This window comes from Ursus maritimus, unplaced genomic scaffold (genome assembly GCF_017311325.1).
Source record: "Ursus maritimus isolate PB19 unplaced genomic scaffold, ASM1731132v1 scaffold_4, whole genome shotgun sequence".
Classification (NCBI taxonomy): domain Eukaryota; kingdom Metazoa; phylum Chordata; class Mammalia; order Carnivora; family Ursidae; genus Ursus; species Ursus maritimus.
Genome location: NW_024426552.1, coordinates 48,572,670 through 48,595,355, shown reverse-complemented (window position 1 = coordinate 48,595,355; position 22,686 = coordinate 48,572,670). Strand labels below are relative to the sequence as shown.

Sequence of the window (22,686 nt, the reverse complement as noted above, 5' to 3'; positions counted from 1 at the left end):
GGAAAGAAAATGTTATTAAGAAAGACATAAGGAAGGAGAGTCCTGTACTATAAAAAAATCATGTATTAGTGGACGATCCATGTAGTTCAAACACATGTTGTCCAAGGGTCACCTATAGTAGCATCTCACATTAGTGTGGTTTATTTCTTATTGAAGCAGTATTGATTAGTAAAGCAGTATTGATTGGTGAAACAGTATTGTTATATTATTAGTGAAGCAGTATTGATATATTATTATCACCTAAATCCATGTTGTATTAGATTCTTAGTGTCTTTTTTCTGTTTAAGGATCTCATTCAGGGGCGCCTAGGTGGCTCAGTCCTTAAGCATCTGCCTTCGGCTCAGGGCGTAATCCCAGCATTATGGATCGAGCCCCGCGTCAGGCTCCTCCGCTGGGAGCCTGCTTCTTCCTCTCCTACTGCCCCTGCTTGTGTTCCCTCTCTCTCTGGCTGTCTCTCTCTGTCAAATAAATAAATAAATAAATAAAATCTTAAAAAAAAAAGGATCTCATTCAGGATACCACATTACATTTATTTGCCATGTCTCTTTACAGGCAATTTCCCAAAGTTTCCATGTTTTTGATGTCTTTGAAAGTTTTAAGGAGTATTGATCAGTTGTCCAGTCAAAATGTTCCTCTACTAGGGTTTGTCCAATGTTTTTTTGTCATGCTTAGACTGAATTTATGGATTTTTAGGAGGAGGACCATAGAAGCAAAATACCATTTTCATTGTATCAAATCAAAGCTCCATGCTATCAACATGACATCACTGTTTGTTTGTTTTTTTAAGATTTTATTCATTTATTTGAGAGAGAGAGAGAGCACAAGCAGGAGGAGCAGCAGAGGGAGAGGGAGAAGCAGGCTCCCTGCTGAGCAGGGAGCCCCACACGGGGCTTGATCCCAGGACCCTGGGATCATGACCTGAGTGGAAGGCAGACACATAACTGACTGAGCCACGCAGGTGCGCCAACATGACATCACTGTTGATCCACAAGTAAAAGCATCTGGCCATGGTGATTTCTTTTTCAATTCCTTTAATAGACATGGGCCTATTTAATATCTCTGTATCTATATAGATATCTTTTTGTGTGAGTTTTGTAATTTTCATCTTTCAAACATTGGTCCATTTCATCTAATATCTTAAATATTTGGGCACAGAGATGCTCATGTTATTTCTTTACTGTCCATTTAATTATCATGAAATCAGTATGACAACTTTTCTTTCATTTCTAATGTTGGTAATTTGTCTTTGCTTTCTTTTTTAGTTAGCATGGCTAAGGTTTATCAGTTATATTGTTCTTTTCAAGGAACTAGCTTTTGACTTCATTGATTTTGTTCCTGTTATTTCTTTGTTTTTAATTTTCTTTATTTTTGCTATAATTTTATTATTTCTTCTGCTTTCTTTAGGCTTTATTATTTCTTCTGCTTTCTGGTTTCTTTAGGTTTTCTAAAGAAAACTTAGAATCTTAGTTTTCTAAGATGGACACTTAGATTATTATTGATTTTTAGGTCTTTTTTCCCAATAAATGCATTTAATACTATAATTTTGTCTCTAAGCACTGTTTTCACTGCATTCCACAATCTTGTTTTGTTATCATTTTTATTTAGTTTAAGGTATTTAGAATTTTTCCTTGAAATTCTTTTTAATCCATTATTTAGAATGTGTTTTTTAATCTCCAAATATTTTGGAATGTTTCACTAGCTTTCTGGTATTGATTTCTAATTTAATTGTGAGCAGAGAAAATATTTGTATGATTTCTCTTCTTTGAAATTTGTTCAGATGTGTTTTATGGTTAAAGTTTGGTCTATCTTTTTCTTTATTAACTTATTTAAATTCAGTTCATTAACATATAATGTATCATTAATTTCAGATGTAGATTTTAGTTATTTATCCATTGCATGTAACACCCAGTGCTCAGTACATCACATGCCCTCCTTATTGCCCATCACCCAGTTACCTCATCCCCCCCCCATTTCCCCTCTAGCAACCCTCAGTTTTTTTCCTATTGTTAAGAGTCTGTTATAGTTTTTCCCCATCTTGATTTTGTCTAATTTAATTTTTTCCCTCCCTTCCCCTATGATCGTCTCTTTTGTTTCTTAAATTCCACATATGACTGAAACCATGTGATAATTGTCTTTCTCTGACTAAAATTTGGTCTGTCTTGATGATTACTTCATGTAAGCTTAAGAAAGTATTCTGCTCTTTTAGAATAGGATATTCTATAAATATCAATTATATTATGTTGATTGATAATTCTCTTCATGTTAGCTATATCCTTGTTGATAATAGTGGGTTTATTTGTTCTTGTAGTCCTATCAATTTTTGCCTGGTATACTTTGAGCTCTCTTGTTAGGTACATACATGTTAACAATTATGTATTCTTGTTGAATTGATTCCTTTATCATTATGTGATGCCCTCCTTTAGTGCAGGTACCTTATAGCAGTATTCCCAATTCCTTCCTCCTATTCTTTATGACATTACTGTCATTTACTTCACTGGTCCTTATGCTATAATCACTCAATCACCTATTACATAATTAATGTTATTTGCTTAAACAGAGTTAATTTTGAGATCAAGACAAAGAAAAATACAATTCATTTTACCTTTATTTATTCCTTCTCTGATGCTTCATGTAGATCCAGGTTTCTGACCTGTATAATTTTCTTTCTTTCTTTCAAATATTTTTTCTAAGAATCCTCTCTCTAGATCTCTCTCTCTCACCCCTCCCCCTCCTCTCTTTTTCTTTTTGTGAGAAAGGCTTTATTTCCCCTTCATTTTGAAGGATAATCTTGCTCAAAGAAGAATTCTAGATTGCTGTTTTATTTTGTTGTTTTTAATTAAATGCTTTAAGTATGTCTTTTCTAGCTTACATGATTTTTGATGAGAAGCAGTTTTAATTATTATTTTTTGTTCCTTTATCTGCAAGATATTTTTATTTTGTTCTTCTTCACAATGTATTTTTGTTTTTGTTTTTCTGTTTGTTTTCTTTTGTTTTGCTTTACAGTACTTTGAATATGATATACATGGGTGTATTACCCATCACCCATTTAGCCCATTCCCCACCCACTTCCCCTCTAGCACCCCTCAGTTTATTCTCTAGAGTTAAGAGTCTGTTTCATGGTTTGCCTCTCTCTTTTCTCTCCCTATGTTCATCTGTTGCATTTTTTAAATTCCACATACAAGTGGAATCATATTATATTTATCTTTCTCGGACTGACTTATTTTGCTTAGCACAATGAACTCTAGTTCCATTCACATCATTGCAAATGGCGATATTTCATTCTTTTTGATGGCTGAGTAATATGCCATTATAGATCTATATCACATTTCCTTTATCCATTCATCAGTCAATGTATATTTGGACTCTTCCCATAATTTGGCTATCGTTGATAGTGCTGCTGTAAACATCGGGGTGCATGTGTCCCTTCGAATCTATATTTTTGTATCCTTTGAATAAATACCTAGTAGTACAATTGCTGGATCATGGGGTAGTTTTAGTTTTAACTTTCTGAGGAAACTCCATACTGTTTTCCAGAGTGGCTGGACCATTTTGCATTCTCAGCAACAGTGTAAGAGGTTTCCTTTTTCTCTACATCCTTGCCAACACCTGTTGTTTCCTGTGTTATTTATTTTAGCCATTCTGACAGGTGTGAGGTGGTATCTCATTGTAGTTTTGATTTGTATTTCTCTGTTGATGAGTGATGTTGAGCATCTTTTCATGTGTATATTAGCCATCTGGATGTCTTCTTTGGAAAAATGTCTATTTGTGTCTTCTGCCCATTTCTTAACTGGATTATATGGTTTTGGGGTATTGAGTTCTTTATGGATTTTGGCTACTAATCCTTTATCAAATATGTCATTTGCAAATGTCTTCTCCCATTCCAAAGGTTGCCTTTTAGTTTTGATGAGTGCTTCCTTCACAAAAGCTTATTATCTTAACTAAGTCCCAGTAGTTTATTTTTGCTTTTGTTTCCCTTGCGTTCAGAGTTGTATCTAGTAAGTCGCTATGGCTAATCTTAGGTGTAATTTTTTTTTCTTTCTTTTTTTTTTTTTTTTTTTTTTTTTTTTAGTATTTATCCTTCTTGGTGTTTCCTAAGCTTTTTTGATATGTGGTTTTGTGCATGTCATTGATTTTGAAAAATCTTCACTTATTATTACTACAAATACTTCTGCTATGTTTTCTCTCTTTGTCCTTCTGATATTCCAATTGCATGTGTCTTACACCTTTTTAATTATCCTAAGGTTTTTGTATATTCTATTTTATCTTTGGCATTCTTTTTCCTCTTTGCATTTCAGCTCGGGAAGTTTATATTGACTTATCTGCAAGGCACAGATCTTTCCTTAGCCATTTCTACACTATGGACCAGCCCATTAAGGCATTTTTTATTTCAATTTTACTATGTTTTATTTTTAGCATTTTATTTTGATCCTTTCTTAAATTTTCTAACTTTTTGCTTACATTACCCATCCGTTCTTAGATTTTGTCCACTTTTTCCATGGAGCCCTTAACATATTAACCATAGTTTTTTTGTTTTGTTTTGTTTTGTTTTTAATTCCTGTCCATTAATTCTAAAATCATTGTCATAAGCTATGCTGGGTTTTTTGTCTTTGGTCTTTCTTACTTTCTCCTTCTCTTCCTTCTTTCTTCCTTTTGTTCTTTCTTTCTTCCTTCTATTGTTTGTTTAAGTATGTTTCAAAAGCTTTGATTCTCTAAAATGAACCGAGTTTACCAATAGAGAAATGTAATTTAAAATTAAGTAACCTAGCAATGTAGGAGTAGACATGGAGTAGACAGTAGACATTGGTAACATAATTTTTTTTTTTTTTGTATTCCAGTCTGTGTTTTCTAGGCTGTTTAAATAAGTCAGATCACAAATGTAAAAACAAAGAAACAAAAATATTATCTTATTGGGCAACAGGATGGCATAAAATAAATATTAAACATTTAAATGCTGAAAGAGTTGCATATGCTATTTCCAGCATGAGGGCAAAAGAGAAACAAGCTTTTATTTTTATTAAGTAATAGTATTGTTGACCAAGTAAAATGAAATAAGGAAGGCCAATGAAATACTCTGAAAATCTACTAAATGTAGGAATTCAGGTAAATATATAGCCAAGGCTAGCTTAAACTTGACAGAGAAGATAAAATCTAGTTAAACAAACAAACAAACACATAGAGAATATCATAGAACACCACTAAAAGGTTCTGGACCCAATTTCCAACATATAAGGATTCAACCCCCAGCAGTGCTCTAATACCAGCTGAGTGTCCTACAATTCAATTAAATTCAATTAAATTCTAATACTGTTTACCTTGAGACAGCATCAGACTCACAAGTTAAGGGTTTAGTTCTGCTTCAGATGACATTTACAAATTTAGGTTATCACTGTGCTTTTGACCAATTGGCTGTAGGTCAGATTTTCGAACAACCCCTCTTTGGGTCTGATTAATTTGCTAGAAAGGCTCATGGAATTCAGAAAACCAGTTTACTCACTAGATTACCAGTTTATTATGAAAGGATAAAACTCAGGAATAGCCAGATGGAGGAGATACAAAGGACAAGGTATAGGGAGAGGGATTGAAGTTTCCATGTCCTTTCTGAGTGAATCATTCTCTCCAAATCTCCGTGTGTTCATAACCCAGAAGCTCTCCAAACCCTGTTGTTTTAGGTGTATGTGGAGGCCTTATAACATAGGCAGGATTGATTAAAAATTGACCGCTGGTGATTGACTCAACTTCAAGCCCCTCTACCCTCCCCAGAAATCAGGGGATGGGACTGAAAGTGCCAACCCTCTATTTACATATCTGGTTTCCCTGGCAACCAGCCTCCATCCTTAGGTGTTTCCAAAGTCAACTCATTAGGTAAACGCAGTTGTGGTAGAAAGGGGCTTGTTATGAATAACAAGACACCCATTTCACCTTTATGGCTCTAAAGCATTTTCAGACTGTGAACAAGAGACCAAATATTAAGACAAAAGATGATCCCATTGCTCTTATTACTTGGGAAATTCCCAGAGTTTTGGGACCTGTGAATACAGACCAAATAAATATGAAAAATATATTTTGGTCATCTGAATGACCAAATATATATTTCTTATAAATCACAATATTACAACCACACGCAAACAAAACAAATCTTCTGCAGAGCTGAATCTATATGGTTTGATGGTTTTAATGCTGGCAATGAGACATGCAAATGTAACTTCTCTATTTGGTGCTGGAAAGACTCAGCCTGAGCACTTTTTTGCTGAGTTGTTTCAAATTCTTTTCATACTCTCCCTGGAAGATCAGTAGAACAACTGTGTAACCTCCACATCTGTTGAGCATTAACTCCACAGTCATGGATTTCTATTTTCTTTCCGGCTGCATGCCCTATAAATCTGAGTTGAACTGGAGAAAGAAATAACAGAACAAGATACAATAAGCTACAAATAGCTGGATATTTAACTTCTTAGCACTATCAAATTTAAAAATAATCATGAAGGTATATTTTTGCCTTTGCAAACATTATTTTCCCTTCTCCTAATAAAGGTCCTGTGTTCATTGTCAGTATTGTAGTGTCCCTTTTTCTATTATTTTCTCCTCTATTGGTCCCAGGAACAGAGCTGTTTTCTGCTGTGGTACCAAAGGAAAGACCATCCATTTGTTTGAAATACAGCACTGCCTCAAAGTATAAAATATTTATCTTATAGCAAAGATAGGAGCTACAGAACAAACAAGACTGATTAAAACAGAAGCATTCTTTGTTCTTGCTGTTGTTTTTTTTTGTTTGTTTTGTTTTTGTTTTTGTTTTTCTTTCTTGAGTAATCTAGCACCTTTGCTGGGAGTTTAAGAATGTTAAAGAGACAAAGAATGTTCTATTTTTGTTAAGGAATATATTGTTGTAGACATTTGAGAAACAAAATATCATGAGATAATGCCTATAATATCTCAAGTTATAACAAATGGTTACTATTCTCCTGGCTACTCCATTGTCCATGTTGATTTTTCATTTCTTTTGATAACAACTAGGAACTACTTAGGGGTGCACTGAGCCATAGTAAGTGCACATAGAGCTGAAGTATTAAGATATTAAGAAATAAATGACTACATTTTAAATAAGAACTCCAAATAAAATTTCTGCCTGTCCAGTGAGTCTTGATACCCAGTTTCTATTTTCTAAGCCTTATCATCTGATAAGCAGGCCTCCCAAACTTTTCCATCCACACTAACATTTTGTATTAACTCTGGTCACTAAAGTGGAAGTACCAGACATTTCAGAAAAATTCTCGTGGTATTTCTAACATACTGTCGGTGACTTGAGGGACTCAGAGGGGTGTATGAATTCACATTTTTAAACTTTCAAAAACCTTTGAAAATTGTCTTTTTAAAGGTGTATGCTGAAAAAAATGCTTTAAAAACAATAAATAGCTAGAGAATTTCATTAAGTAGAATAGAGGATTATATCACTGGAGTCTTGCTATTCTTTCCTATTAATAGCTTATTTTTTCAATTTCGTGGCTTTCTATAGATGTAATAAAACAGATATTAGAATACAGAAATATATATATATCGAGATTCAAAATGAAACTATTTGTTAGGATCTTTGAAATCTCACCACCTTGATATTATTCTGAGTTTCTTTCACGCTTAAATATAATAGCAGTGTTGTTAAGAGAGGGTGAGGAAAAATATGCAAGATTTCTTTGGTATGTAACTGAAGTACAACAGTAAACCCTATTAATGTCATGCTTTATATAAAAATGGACTAATCCATTTTTATTTAAAATGGTATTTGTGTACAATTCCATATACAAATTTGATAAACATAAATTCTTCTGATTTTTGTGTAAGATCACCAAATTCTTCTCACTTCCACATAAAAATCAGAAGTCTGTGACTTACCTGAATTTGGTGATAACCAGAAACCAGAAGGATTTACATTTCTTCACTCATTGAAAAATATATTTGCAACTTCAATCTGATCAAGAAATAAAAATTTCTTCTCAATTGCAGAGATCCGTACATACACAGGATAGAGAACACTCAATATTGAGTACTGTTCCTCAAATTACTGAGCACATTCAACTGCATCAAAATCAGCTTTTATAGCCCATACAGCTTGCGATTATTATAATCAGAATTTTATGAGTGGATCTATGAATATGTATTTTAATAACATTTAAGAGAATGCAAGCATTGGTATTTCTAGGTTGAAATTCAAATTACACAATCATCATTTTATAGAGTTTATCGAAGTGAGCCAAACCCGATGGTTATTAATAGTTGAGAGTTGCACTTAAAATAAAATTTGAAGCAATTATATGGGACTGGACAAACATTCTGTAGTTACTAATTAATACTGAAATAACAACAAAAAGATACCATAGTATAGACAATTTTCACAAATTTTAACTAGTGCACACAAATGAGAATCAGATCTTAAAAAATAAGAACAGATTAGACTAGAGCAGATACCACCACATGTATTAAATTGTTAATATAATAAACTTTACCTCCCCCTTTATTTGCCTGTATTGAAACCTCCTTTTATAGCCCATGTGTCTTGATTTTATGAGTCTTGATAGATGACAGATTGCATTACCTATTTTAGGTGCTGAATATACCAGATTCTTTTTCAACCTCTCTTGCAGCTAGGAATCAGGCAGCTAGGCTCCTCAAACCAGACAGTTCAACCCTTGATAATGAATTGGGAACTAATAAAAATACAAGCAGTAATCAGGATAATCCTTTTTCTTGATTTTGTAGATATAGAAAAGTGAAGTTCCTGGAGCAGCAGGTACAGCCAAAGTGGTCATTGATGACAGCTATGAAGGTTGAAGCATTATAGTACCCTGTAGTGGTATTCCCACTATACTGGTTCTACACCTTGTTTGGACTTGGCTTCTGGTCCGGTAGCCTCTGATCATGGTTAGAAAACCTCTCAGTGATTCTGGGAGCCAACCAATATCCATTCAATAAATTCATTGTCTGCCCTAAGCAATCAGAGGCACTTCTAGCTACTAATAGTAAGATTCCTGACAGATGGATTAATATGAGAATTTTTATGGAGGGGCGCCTGGGTGGCTCAGTCGTTAAGCATCTGCCTTGGGCTCAGGGCGTGATCCTGGAGTCCTGGGATCGACCCCCACATCTGGCTTTTCTGCTGAGAGCCTGCTTCTTCCTCTCCCACTCCCTCTGCTTGTGTTCCCTCTCTCACTGGCTGTCTCTCTCTCTATCAAATAAATAAATAAAATCTTTAAAAAAAAAAAGAATTTTTATATAAATATTTTTTATTTTTATGTAATTTAAAAATGTGAATCTTATGCATTCTTTAGTTACTGCTTATATTAGTGTTTGTGAAATACGTATTACTTATAAGTTGTTCTTATTTTGTGGTGCAATGTTAAGTAATTTTTGCTGTATGGAAGGCTATCTACATTGGCTGTATCACTCCTTACAATTAATCTTTACATTATTTTGCTTAAATCTTATAAATATCTTGATACTCAATTTAGACAAAAGAAAAAAAAATTAAAAATTAGATGAATAATCCAAGGTCACAAAGTTAGAAAATGGAAATAGAACCAATGTCTTCTGTCTAAAATCCTGAGATTTTCAACTTATACTATGTTGCCTTTAAAATGAGTTCCAAGGAAGAGGAAAACAGACATCTATCTAGAGGGAACTCTAATTTTTGTCCATGGGAAGTAAGACTAGGCAATGTAGAGTCTATTGAAACTATATATGCATGTATCTATATCTGTATCTTCAAAGTCTTACAGATCCTCAACAGCCTACATATTTTAAATATCAGTGCCCAACTTTCTCTTGGAGAAAGCTTAGAGAAATCATGTCCATTCATGCTTAAAAATAAAATAAATAAAATAAAATAATGAAATAAAATCTACATTGCTGTCACAGTTAAATTTCAATAAAATTCTGAGAAGGAGAGAGAGGAAGGGAGAATAAGAAAAAAGTTCATTCCACTTATCTTAGGTCAATATCTGATTTTCCTTCATTATGGTCTAATGGAGTTTTAGAAGTTGATATGTGAAAGAATAAGCAAATATCAGCTGCCACAAGATTTTTGAAGTTTCCGTCAGCATGCAGCCTGAGGCAGCACTGAGGGCTGTGAGGCTATGAATGGGAAGCAATGTTTCCTACGGGCAAACAGCCACCGCTCTCCTTTTTTTCTTTCCTTTCCTGAGTACATCTCCTTAGACTCCCATGCTTGTACCACTCCACAGCAGTTACTCTAGTACTGACAGTGGAGTTTGCATTGCAATCAGAACAATAATTCACTTCCTTTGATTTCTGAGTCTCAAATTAACAGTCTTTAATGCTTATGTTTTGCTAGACTTGCAACAACGAATGTCATGGAGCTCTCTCTCAGCGCTGTGCCCTAAAGCTTCTATTCTTTGTCACTCTTAGAAATTTAACTAGAATACAACAAAGGAACCATTCCTGGTTGCCAACTCATAAAACTACCAGACACCTGAGCCTGCTCACACATTCACTTGTTCAAACCTTCCAAGGTTTCAACTTATACTCTTCATGTTATAGCTTCTTTCTGTCCCCACCTCACTCCCAACTGCTTGAGCCAACACACACATGTATACACACATATACACACATTTGTGCTATCCCAGCTTCTGAATATTCTCTTATTTATATTAGTTATTTAAAAAAATAAAATCTGCTTGGCTATATATTAACCATTCAGAAGAGACTGACCTCAGGATAAGATTGAACTTTTGAATTTCAAACTGCTTCAGCCTATAACATCACTAGCCATGAAGCTTTCAGCTAGAACCCATAGCTTTTTATTGTACTTTGGGCACAAGACCAAGAGGACCCTCTTGAGACCCAACAGCTATAAACCATCTTTACCTGACATACTTCAACTCTCAGAGGTTCTCCTGGCTGCTTCAACTTTGACATCTAATCTCACTTCTGTGAGAGCTTATCAGAGACAATGGAAGATCTTCATAGGCAACTGTTAAAAAAGAGAAAAGAAATTAATGGAGAGGAGTCATAATTCTACCTATTTCACGTCTTGTTCTCTCAGCCTAAAGGAGAAAAAAAGACAAAACCACCTTTAACCTTTATAATTCATTTAGAATATCTAACTGGCTGACAAGGAGAAATAGAGTGTTCTGAGAAGTGGAAATGTACCTAGAGCTGAAAGTTTTAGCAACAGTGACATAATAGCATAAGGTTCTTAGAAGAGTGGGAGTGTTCAGAGAAATTGCAGATTATAGCAATTTATTAAAGTGCCTGTTAGAAAGTCATATTCTCTTTAATTGCACAAGATCTAGTTAAGAATCTATAGGAGAGGAAGCATTTTCTCTCTTTCAGCCCCATCCCATCACTACTTTTCAAGTTTATGGATTAGAATTACAAATCTTTATTGGCCCAAATGCCAGGATAATTTAAGGCACCATAACCACAGGGTTTGCACTCCCACAGGACTTAATGATCATAGCCCAAAAGGATAAATCAAAGCTTGGAGAAGTATGGGACTGTTCCTTTTCTTTACAGGAATACAATTAATTTTTCTTTCTTTACATTTTCCCTTTGGGATTCCTTTAAATCGCAAATGCTGGCATTGAGACAAGCTTGAGAGTAATATTTGGTTTCCTAGTCTGGAAACCTTGCTTGAAATGATTGGAGCTTTATAAAGAGTTCATGGTAGAAGAGCATGTGAGCACGTTCTTCTCCTTCATGAACTTTCTTTGGGTTTATGATCCTGGCCTATATGCCCACGGAAGAAATCTCAACTCAGCTCTCCTCTAAGCATTGGGATTAGCTTTCCTTTTCTGCTTAATCTTCTCATTCACAAATTTGCTCAGGATGGGTAATAAGAATTGGATTCAGGTTTGGTTTTAAAATGTTTAGGACTAGGTAAAGGAGGTCTATTTTCCATATAGGCCTTCAAGTCTATGTTGTTTAGGGAAAAAGATCTCAATTCCTTATGCTTAGTTTACTAACGTTTTATATTAGAGAATGGAGTTGCGCCTAATAATAAAGTGCTTATTTGTCCTGATTTGTTCCTTGGAGATATCAAAGGGAGAAATTGTCAGCCAAGAAAAGGATTTAGAAATTCCTGTGTGTCATGATATTCCTGAATACATGAATTGCAACCCTTTTCATAGGTACCAGCTCTCTAAGTGGTGTTTTCCAAAGATACCAGCTGAAGTAATCAATTTTGCTCAGTCCAGCTCCTTAACAAAAGTCTCCAGGTGTGGTTCCTTCAAAGTATGTTCTAGCTGCAGAGAGCCCCTGTATCCCAGATAGTGCCATTTGTAGTGGACAAAATAATTTTCCCTCTATTCTTCTAGGTTCTTGGCTGAGACACCCTCCCCCTTCCCCACCCCCCCATTATAAAGACCGATTAACAGGAGAAAATCTAACTGAAGTTTAATAACTACATAACCCCTATATACATGGGGGATATCTAGAAAAACTGAGTAACTCCTCAAAATGGCTCAAGCCAGCCCAGCCACCTTAAATACCATCTTCAGCTAAAGACAAAAGATGTTGAGAGGAGGGAAGCCAATTATGGAAGATTATTAGGCAAAATATAGCAAAGAAAGGTATGGTTGCTATGCAGATTTAAGTCACTGTCTTCTCCATTGGTAAGAGTTTCTAGAGATTTGGGCATCCTACACTTCCAGGTATAGAGAGAGAGATACCTTTACAAATGGAGATTCCCTTTGTAAATAGAAATGTCTCTTAGGAAAGGTTACCTACTTCGTTTTCAGAACTCTTCCTGTATCTTCTGTTTCTTAAAAATAATCAGCTCAAAATAATCCTTATGTAAAAGAGACATTATTTTGTGGTGGTATATTCTGCTCTCCTTTGACTTCTTTGGGCCATCTATAACCAGTCATTGAGAGAGGTGAGGGCAGAAAGGTCCAGACACTTCTACCTGACATGGGGCACTCTGCCTGGCAATAGTCACTCTAGAGTTCCTCTCCAGGCTGGTTAAAGCTTTGTAAGATCATCATAGTGCATCCTTTACCTCAACCCAATCCTTGGTCCTCTCCTTTCCTTTTAAAGGTTTTTTATCTCTAATAAATATCTTGAACCCTAAACTCTGTGTCAGGCTCCATTCTGAAAAAGGCAACATATGATACAAAATATGCATAGAAAAAAATCAGAGGGGGATATAAGCCATAAGAGACTCTTAATCATAGGAAACAAACTGAAGGTTGCTTGAGGGGAAGAAGGTGAGGGGATGGGGTAACTGGGTGATGGACATTAAGGAAGACATGTGATGTAATGAGCGCTGGGTATTATATACGACTGATGAATCACTGAACTCTACCTCTGAAACTAAGAATACACTATATGTTAATTAATGGAATTTAAATAAAAATAAAATAATAAATATAGTGTATGTATATGAATGTATGTGTGTGTGTGTGTGCTCACATGTATGTGGCACGTACCTGAAAGAAGGAAAAACTGACTTCTGTCCTTAGTCTTCCTGGTTGGGGTCCTAGTTTAGGAATTGTAGGACACAAACGATAAACCCATCAAGCATTTCTGTTTCCTCGAGTTTTAAAAATCTTTCCTCTGCATTGTTTCAAGGGAATTTTAGCCACTTAAAGTTTTCATCAAATGCTGATGTTGAATCCATGTTTGCATTAGCCACTACAACCAACGATCAGGGCAACAAAAAGTTTAAGAACTTCCATATTCAATCCATATTGAATACATTTAGCTTTTGTGTGCGTGTGTGTGACTACTCCTGTTATGAGAAGGTTTAATAGCCTGAAGCCACTTGGCAAAGGGGAAAATAGTTAAGGGGGATGATTATATGGTCATCTGATTAGTAAGAATTGGTAGAAGTAAACCAGCATGGTCAGTGCCTGGCTGCTTATGAAAATATCTATTCTACTGGATCTGGTTTAAGAATTGGTAAATTAAAAAAAAAAAATGTGTTGCTGACAATAGCTGTTTATAGCTATTTCGTAATGGGGGGTCAACAAGAAGAAGGGGTTGGGAAACCACACAGATACACAGAGAGAGAGAGAGAGAGAGAGAGAGAGAGAGAAAATGGATGTTGAGACTTTGAGAGTTGATTACATGTCCGTAAGGGTTAGCAGGACCTTGAATGATAGATCACTATTACCAATTCCTCTGACAACTATGTCAGTGTTCATTTATGGACATTTATAAACAACTGTAGAACCTGTGGTTATATTTCACCTACATTGACCCATATAATTACCACAAAAATTAGATAAATTTTTAAAAATTTGATCCCGTTCTTGGTTTTGGTGCCCGTTTCTCTACTTGAAGCATATAGTCTGCTGTTTCTTCCCTGTGATGTCTCAACACATGCATAGTTAGGTTTCTGATATGTACCCTATTGCTCTAGATATAACTGAGTAAATCTGTACCAATCCACTAATCTCTGATTAAATGGCAGTAGAGGTTCTTTTGACAATTACTTAAATATGTGCAATAAGTAACACAGTCCATATTAGACCCTCAGTGATTGGTAGCTATTGATATATTATACTGATGCTATATTATTGACACAATCATCCTCTTTTTACTATCTTTTTAACTTTCTGATTGCTTCTATTCTGCCACCTTCTTAAATTTGTCTACTTTCTAAAACCACATAATTATATATGTGGGATCCCCAATGTTATATGTCTTTTTCCTGTTTGTTTTCCTCTCCTCTCACCTCCATTCCCATCTCCTCACCTTGTCCTCTTCCCCTCTTCTTCTTTCCTCTTATGTCTTCTCTCCCAACCCTCTCTGGTTTCATCCACTTTCTGTAAATAAATATTCCCCAGTTGTGGCTTCTAACTTGTCCTGCAATCCCATTCTCATTAAATATCTGTAAAAGCTGAAATTTTGAAATTGATTTTCTGATGGTTAATGAAATAGAATATGGAAAGAAGGGCTGAGGTGCTGAACAGATCTGATCAATTCTGTTCTTTATCCCCTTTTTATCTAAAAATAAGAATTTCACTGGGCAGGGAAGAAGGGAAGGCAGAAGAGAAACCATAGTTCTCCTTGAAGGAAGAAAAGTAGATAAAAATAAAGCATTGTCCCCTCAAATTATAGTAATTTTAGAATGATAATTTGCAGTTTGCAATAGACTTTTCATGTACCTCATGGCCTGACTTACCTCCATGTTAATGATGAGGAAACTGGTATTCAGAGAGGCCAAGTTCCTTCTGTAAGAGATTCCCTGTACTCACTGCATCAGGAAGGAACTCAGGTCTGCAGATGGAACATGATCCGGCGTTCATGCCATTTGACACCAAGATAGATCCATGTGAACACATAAAACATAATATCACTTAAAGATGCCACTGTTTCTGCCAAGTTTGAATCAGAGTCTGGTGTTAAGGCTTGAGGTAAAGGACAGTCAGAGAAAAGTTAAATGGCTTGTGTGCGATAACTCTGCTCTCCATGATTTATTGTGCAGATCGAGCACAGCATTTCCATGCACTGGATGTCCTGACCATGCTGTCGTCTCCTAAAGTAAAGAGAGCATTAGACTTTTGTCAGTGGAAGTCTCAAAGAGGACTTCTCCTAAATACTGTCTTGTGTGGGGCACATAAATTAAATCTGCCTCTGTCTCACCTAAAACCAGATTCTAACTTACTTTATTAGAGTCGATCTAGTATTGAATGTCACAAGCCTTGACTTCAAACGAGGCTGTATTTATGGTTCTGGAGCACACTGCAGTGACATATTGGATGCTTTATTTGATCTCTAAACCTTAAATTCCTTATGTGTAAAATGAGAGAATAAAATGAACAGTTCTTTTCAGAATTAATTGAGATAACACATATGTAAACACTTGATTCAGTGCCTAAACACAGTGTCATAGTAGCTACTATCATCATCATCATCATTATCAGGTTATTACTGAGCTATTGTGAAAACGATATACATTTTAGAGTTAAGCTGATGTGGGTTCAAATCCCTTTCCCACCAATTATTCAAAATTGAAATTGGGCAGATTATTTACCTTTCCTTGAGCCATATATTCCCTGTGAATTGGATATGTTCCTTCTCTGTGGAATCAGAGTGAAGATTAATTAGGGCATATATGTCAAGTTCATGGAAAACAGAATGTCTGAAAAATGACCAGAGATCAACAAAAACTCTCCTTGCCCTTTGCCTGAATGCCTAATGATATGAAATTCTTAGCAAAATATATTTTTGTTCAAGCTGTTCATCAACCATATAAGGGAGAAAAATAGTGCTTTCAATCTGTGACGCTACTACTTCCCTAACTTGCTTAACATTTTTGTAAGCACTTCATTGGTTTATGCTTATATATTACTATCTATACTCTATTTTTCATTTTTGAAAATTTGAAATATACAAATTACAGAAAAACAAAACATATAGTTATGGACCTGTTGAAGAAGAAAAGAATTCCCTTCTAACTTTCTAAGTTCTTTGACTGGCCTATTAATAATCACATTAACATAAAACAGATTAGCAGGAGAAAAAAATGTGTACATATGGGGCCCCATAAGAATATGAAACCCAAGGACAAGCTGGGCAATTGAGGCTTTTATGCCATTTTGAGCTGAGCAGAGGAGTGGGATAGAGGCGTGGGGTTTCAAAGGCGAAGAGGGTGATTCATAGGACAAAAAGAAGAGAAAATCCTAATCAGATATGCATCCTGCCATACAGATAATTTATTCAGATAAAAAAGTTGTCTTTTGATAATAGCTCTCTTTCTGGGCCAGGCCCCTATCTAAATTATCAGGTAGTTTAGGGAGATGTGAAAATTCTTCTTGAGTTTGCTGGGTCTTAATTGCTTTCAGCTCAAAATATTTCACATGCCTAAGTGGCACATTTTGGAGAAATTTGTTCTGAACCCCTTCTTAGCCAACACAAAGGTTAAAGATACATTAACATTTTTAAGATTTTTTTCAAATGTCTATTTTCTCTTTTTAGGCAATTAAACATAAACTACTAAAGTTTTATTCTCCATCTCTTCATGCTTCTTTCCTTGCAAAGATAATTACAGGTAACTGTATTAATGACATTCATGACTTTATACTTTTTAACATATATCTATATTCATAAAATATACTACTTTTTGGTGTCCTTGAGTTTGATAACTCTTCTGAAAAACAACTAAATTTTTGTGGTTGGACATTTAATTGCCAATTTGATTTCTTTAATATTTAGAAAACAATTTTATTTATAATTTCAAAAAATGTTTTAAGATACATTTTTCTAATAAATGTTTGCTTAACTTTTTACTACTGTGGACATAGAGTTTTTATATGATTTTCTTTTTTCCATTCTATACATAGTTATACTCTTCCTTCCAATTCCATTGTTACTTATCTATGCTTTCTTCCTTTCTTAGTCAAACTTATATACTGTTTTATTATTCTTCCTAAATTTGTAGATTATGTTCTTGACAGTTCTGTCTTTATTTTTTTGCTTTTTCTTTAGTAAGTTCTAACTTTTTTCTTAATCATTTTTTTAAATTTGTGATTTTTACTCTTTCTGAATAAAAATTTTGTAAGCAAAATGCTTAAGTCATACTTTATATATATGTGAATATATATATAATATATATAAAATATATATGTATATATATTTTATATGTAATGTGTACTGATGGTATAACTTTCCCTCAAAGTCGACTTTGTTTGGTCTTCTCTGTGATAATGTAAAAAGATTTTGCTTTCCTTCAATTCTAATGCTTAGTTTATTTCAATTACAATTTCCATTACCAAGTAGTTATCTAGAAATATGTTTTGATATTTCCAAGTGAAAAGAGTTTAGATACAATTTTTTTGCTGTCACATTGGGATCACAGAATGTCACCTCTAAATTGATTCATTGTCATCTTTTAAGCCTCCCATTGTGGCTCAGAATATTAGCAAATTTTGTAAATGTTCTGCTCTTGTAAAAAAAATACAGGTATACTTCATTTTATTGTCCATTACTTTATTGTGTTTCACAGATATTGCATTTTTTCTTTTTTAAGTAGAAGATCTGTGGCAATCCTGCGTCAATCAAGTCTATCAGTACCATTTTTTACAGCATTTGCTCACTTCATGTCTCTGTGTCACATTTTGGTAATCCTCCCAATATTTCAGACTTTTAAATTATTATTATATTTGTTATGGTAATTTGTAATTAGTGATCCTCGATGTTTCTATTGTAATTGTTTTCAGGTGTCATAAACTACACCCAAATAAGACAATGAACTTAATCACTAAATACCCTGTGTCCTGACTGCTCCACTGACTGGCTGTTCCCTGTCTCTCTCCCTTTCCTCAGGCTTCTCTATTCCCTGAAACATGATAATACTGAATTTAGGCCAAATAGTCCTACAATGGCCTCTAATTGTTCAAATAAAAGGAAAAGTTGCATGTCTCTCACTTGAAAGGAAAAGTTAGAAATAATTAATCTTAGTAAGGAAGGCATGTTGAAAGCTGAGGTAGGCCAAAAGCTATGGGTCTTACACTAGAGTTAGTCAAGTCATGAAAGCAAAGGAAAAGTTATTAAAGGAAATTAAAAGTGTTACTTCAGTGAACACATGAATGATAGGAAAGTGAAACAACCTCATTGCTGATATGGAGAAAATTTGAGTGGTCTGGATAAAAGATCAAACCAACCACAACACCCCCTTAAGCCAAAGCCTAATCCAGAGCAAGGCCCTAACGCTCTTCAATTCTGTGAAGTCTGAGAAAGGTGAAACAGCTATGGAAGAGAAGGTTGAAAGTAGCAGAGGTTGGTTCATGAGGTTTAAGGAAAGAAGCCATCTCCATAACGTAAAAGTACAAGATGAAGCAGTAAGTGCTGATGTAGCAGCTGCAGCAAATTATCCAGAATATCTACCTAAAGGAAATAAATGAAGGTCGTTGCCCTAAACAATGGATTTTCAATGTAGATAAGAGAGACTTACATGAGAAAAGATGCCATCTAGGACTTTTATGGCTGAAGAGAAGTCAGCGCCTGGCTACAAAGATTCAAAGGACAAACTGGCTGTCCTGTTAGGCCTAATACAGCTGGTGACTTTAAGTTGTAGCCAATGGTCATTTACCGTTCTGAAAATTCTAGGGCCTAAGAATTATGCTAAATCTACTCTGCCTGTGCTCTAGAAATGGAACAACAAAGCCTGGATGGCAACATACCCATTTATAACTTGGTTTACTGAATATTTTCAGCCCACTGTTGAAACCTACTCCTAAAAACAAAAAGGATTTCTTTCAAAATATTACTGCTCATATGGGTGCCTGGGTGGCACAGCGGTTAAGTATCTGCCTTCGGCTCAGGGCATGATCCCTGCGTTCTGGGATCGAGCCCCACATCAGGCTCCTCCGCTATGAGCCTGCTTCTTCCTCTCCCACTCCCCCTGCTTGTGTTCCCTCTCTCGCTGTCTCTCTCTGTCAAAATAAATAAATAAAATCTTTGAAAATAAATATTACTGCTCATTGACAATGTACATGGTCACCTAAAAGTTCTAATGGAGATGTATAATGAGATTAGTGCTGTTTTCATGCCTACTAACACAACATCCATTCTGTAGCTCATGGATCAAGGAGTAACTTTCTAGTCTTATTATTTAAGAGATACATTTCGTAAGGTTAGAGCTGCCATAGATTGTGATTCCTCTGATGGGTTGGAGCAAAGTAAATTGAAAACCTTTAGGAAAGGATCCACCATCCTAGATGCCATTAAGAACACTTGTGATTCACGGAAAGAGACCAAATATCAACATTAAGAGGAGTTTGGAAGAAGTTGATTCTAACCCTCATGGAAGACTTTGAGGGGTTCAAGACTTCCATGGAGGAAATAAGTCCACTGTGATGGAGATAGGAAGAGAAACCAGAATTAGAAGTGGAGTCTGAAGATGTGACTGAATTGCTGCACTCTCATAGTAAAATTTTCATGTAGGAGAAGTCACTTCTTAAGGATGAGCGAAGAGGGTGCCTGGGTGGCTCAGTCGGTTAAGGTCATGATCCCAGGGTCCTGGGATTGAACCGAGCCCTGAATTGGGCTCCCTGCTCACTGGGAAGTCTGCTTCTCTCTCTGTCCCTCCCCCCTGCTCATGATCTCTCTCTCTCTCTCTCTCTCTCTCTCTTTCTCTCTTTCTCCCTGTCTCTCTCTCTCTCAGATAAGTAAATAAAATCTTAGGAAAAAAAAAAAAGGATGAGCAAAGAAAGTGGTTGCTTGAGATGGAAACTATTCTTGGGGAAATGTAAATATTGTTGAAATGACAACAAAAGATTTTCTAATTCTTATTAGTCGATAAAGCAGCAGGGTTTGAAAGGATTGACTCTAATTTTAAAAGACGTTCTACTGTGAGTAAAATGCTATCAAACAGCATTGCATGCTACAGAGAAACTGTGAAAAGAAAAGTTAGAGTCTACACCCATGATCTGCCATGTTGGGTTTTGTAGGTTGTGTGGCTGCTACCTTGACCTTCAGGGACTTGTGGGCTCTCAGCCCTTCAGGACTGCTATCCCAAGTCCAGGTCTTGCTGTGGCCCAACCTGGCAGCACTCCCACCTGCCAGAGACTATGCCATCCAAACATTTCCTTCCCTGAAGGTAGGGGCTGCCACTGGGAGCATAGTGGTAGTCATCATGCAGTGGTGGGTGTCCAGTTGGATGAAAGACTACTACTCATCCTAAATGCACTGCAAGTGCAGGGCAGAGAGATCAGGCTGGGTTTGGAGGTGGCCTAGCATTTGGGTAGAACACAGTAAGGAGTATTGCCATGGATGGTGCCAAAGGCTTAGTTAGAGGCCAGAAAGTCCTGGATTTTGGTGCACCCATCAAAATTACTGGGACCTTGGGCAGAATCACGAATGCCATTAGAGAACCTCCTGATGAAGGAGGTCCCATCAAAATAAAACAATTTGCACCTATTTATGCTGAGGCTCCTGAGTTCATAGAAATGAGTGTTGAGTAGAGAATTCTGGTTACTGGTATCAAGGTGGTGGATCTGCTGGCTCCCTATGCTCAAGGTGGCAAAACTAGGCTCTTTGATGGTGCTGGAGTTGGCAAGACAGTATTGATCATTCAGTTAATGTCATCAAAGCCCATGGTGGTCACACTGTATCTGCTGGTGTTGGTGAGAGGACCTGTGAAGGCAAAGACTTATACCATGAAATGATTTAGTCTGGTGTTACCAGTTTAAAAGATGCTACCTCCAAGGTGGTGCTGGTGTATGGTCAAATGAATGAACCACCTGGTGCTCATGCCTGGGTAGCTCTGAATGGACTGACTGTTGCTGAATACTTCAGAGACCAAGAGGGTCACGATACACTGCTCTTTATTGATAATATCTTTGGCTTCACCCAGGCTGGCTCTGAGGTGTCTGCTTTACTGGGCAGAATTCCTTCTGCTGTAGGCTGTCAGTCTACCCTGGCCACTGACATGGGTACCATGTAGGAAAGAATCACCACGACCAAGAAGGGATCTATTACCTCTGCACAGGCTATCTATGTGCCTACTGATGACTTGGCTGACCCTGTCCTGCCACTACCTTTGCCCATTTGGATGCTACCACTGTGCTGATCCATGCTATTGCTGAGTTGAGCATCTACACAGCTATGGATCCCAGTGTTGTTGGAAATGAGTATTATGATGTTGCCCATGGGGTTCAAAAGATCCCACAGGACTACAGATCACTCTAGGACATCATTGCCATCCTGGGTATGGAGGAACTTACTGAGCAAGACAAGTTGACTATGTCCCATGCATGGAAAATACAGAGTTTCTTGTGTCAGCCATTACAGGTTGCTGAAGTTTTCATATGTCATATGGGGAAGCTGGTACCTATAAAGGAGACCATCGAAGGATCCTAGCAGATTTTGGCAGGTGAATATGACCATCTCCCAGAACAGGACTTCTATATGTTGGGACCCATTGAAAGAAACTATGGTAAAAGCTGATAAGCTGACTGAAGAGCATTGGTGAGGGGGTCATTTTGGCAAACTAAGTACTCATTTTTCAAGCTGCCCTCTGTTTGCCCCTAATCAAAAAATCGCAGTTTGCTCTGTAGGCCACATGAGATCCTTGACTGAAGACATTATGTTCTGTCTGAGGAGTACTGAAGGTTTCCAATAAAATGTATACCCCTCAAAAAAAAAAAAAAAAAGTGAATTGATGCTGCAAACTTTATTGTTGTCTTATTTTCAGAAATTGGCACACCACCCCAGCTTTCACCAGCCATCACCCTGATCAGTCATCAGCCATCAAGGCAAGACCCTCCACCAACAAAAAGTTTAGGATTTACTGAAAGCTTTGATGATGGCTAATACTTTTTAGTAATAAAGAATTTTTAAATTACTGTCTGTAATTTATATGTATATATATATATGTATATATATGTACACACATACATCTTTGACATAATGGTATTACACATTTACTAGACTACAGTATAGTGTAAACACAAATTTTTATGCATTGGGAATCCAAAAACTAATGCAGCTTGCTTTATTATGATATTTACTTTATTGCAATATTCACTTTATCATGATTGTCTGGAACTAAACCTGCAATATCTACAAGGTATGCCTATAGAATATTTTACAAGCTGGAGACTATGTAGAGCCCATATAATAATTTCCTGCTTTTAATTACTCTTTAAACAGTGTGCATAATAGCTTTTATAAATCAATAAAACTATTTATTGTGAGGACATTGAATTGTATTGAAATAGTATTTTTTCA

At 36.0% G+C, this 22,686-nt stretch overlaps 1 pseudogene; it reads left to right on the top strand.

Moving 5' to 3' along the window:
• The first annotated feature begins 20,389 nt into the window (after positions 1 to 20,389).
• LOC103677379 lies at positions 20,390 to 21,928 on the top strand (annotated as a pseudogene).
• The last annotated feature ends 758 nt before the right edge of the window (positions 21,929 to 22,686 follow it).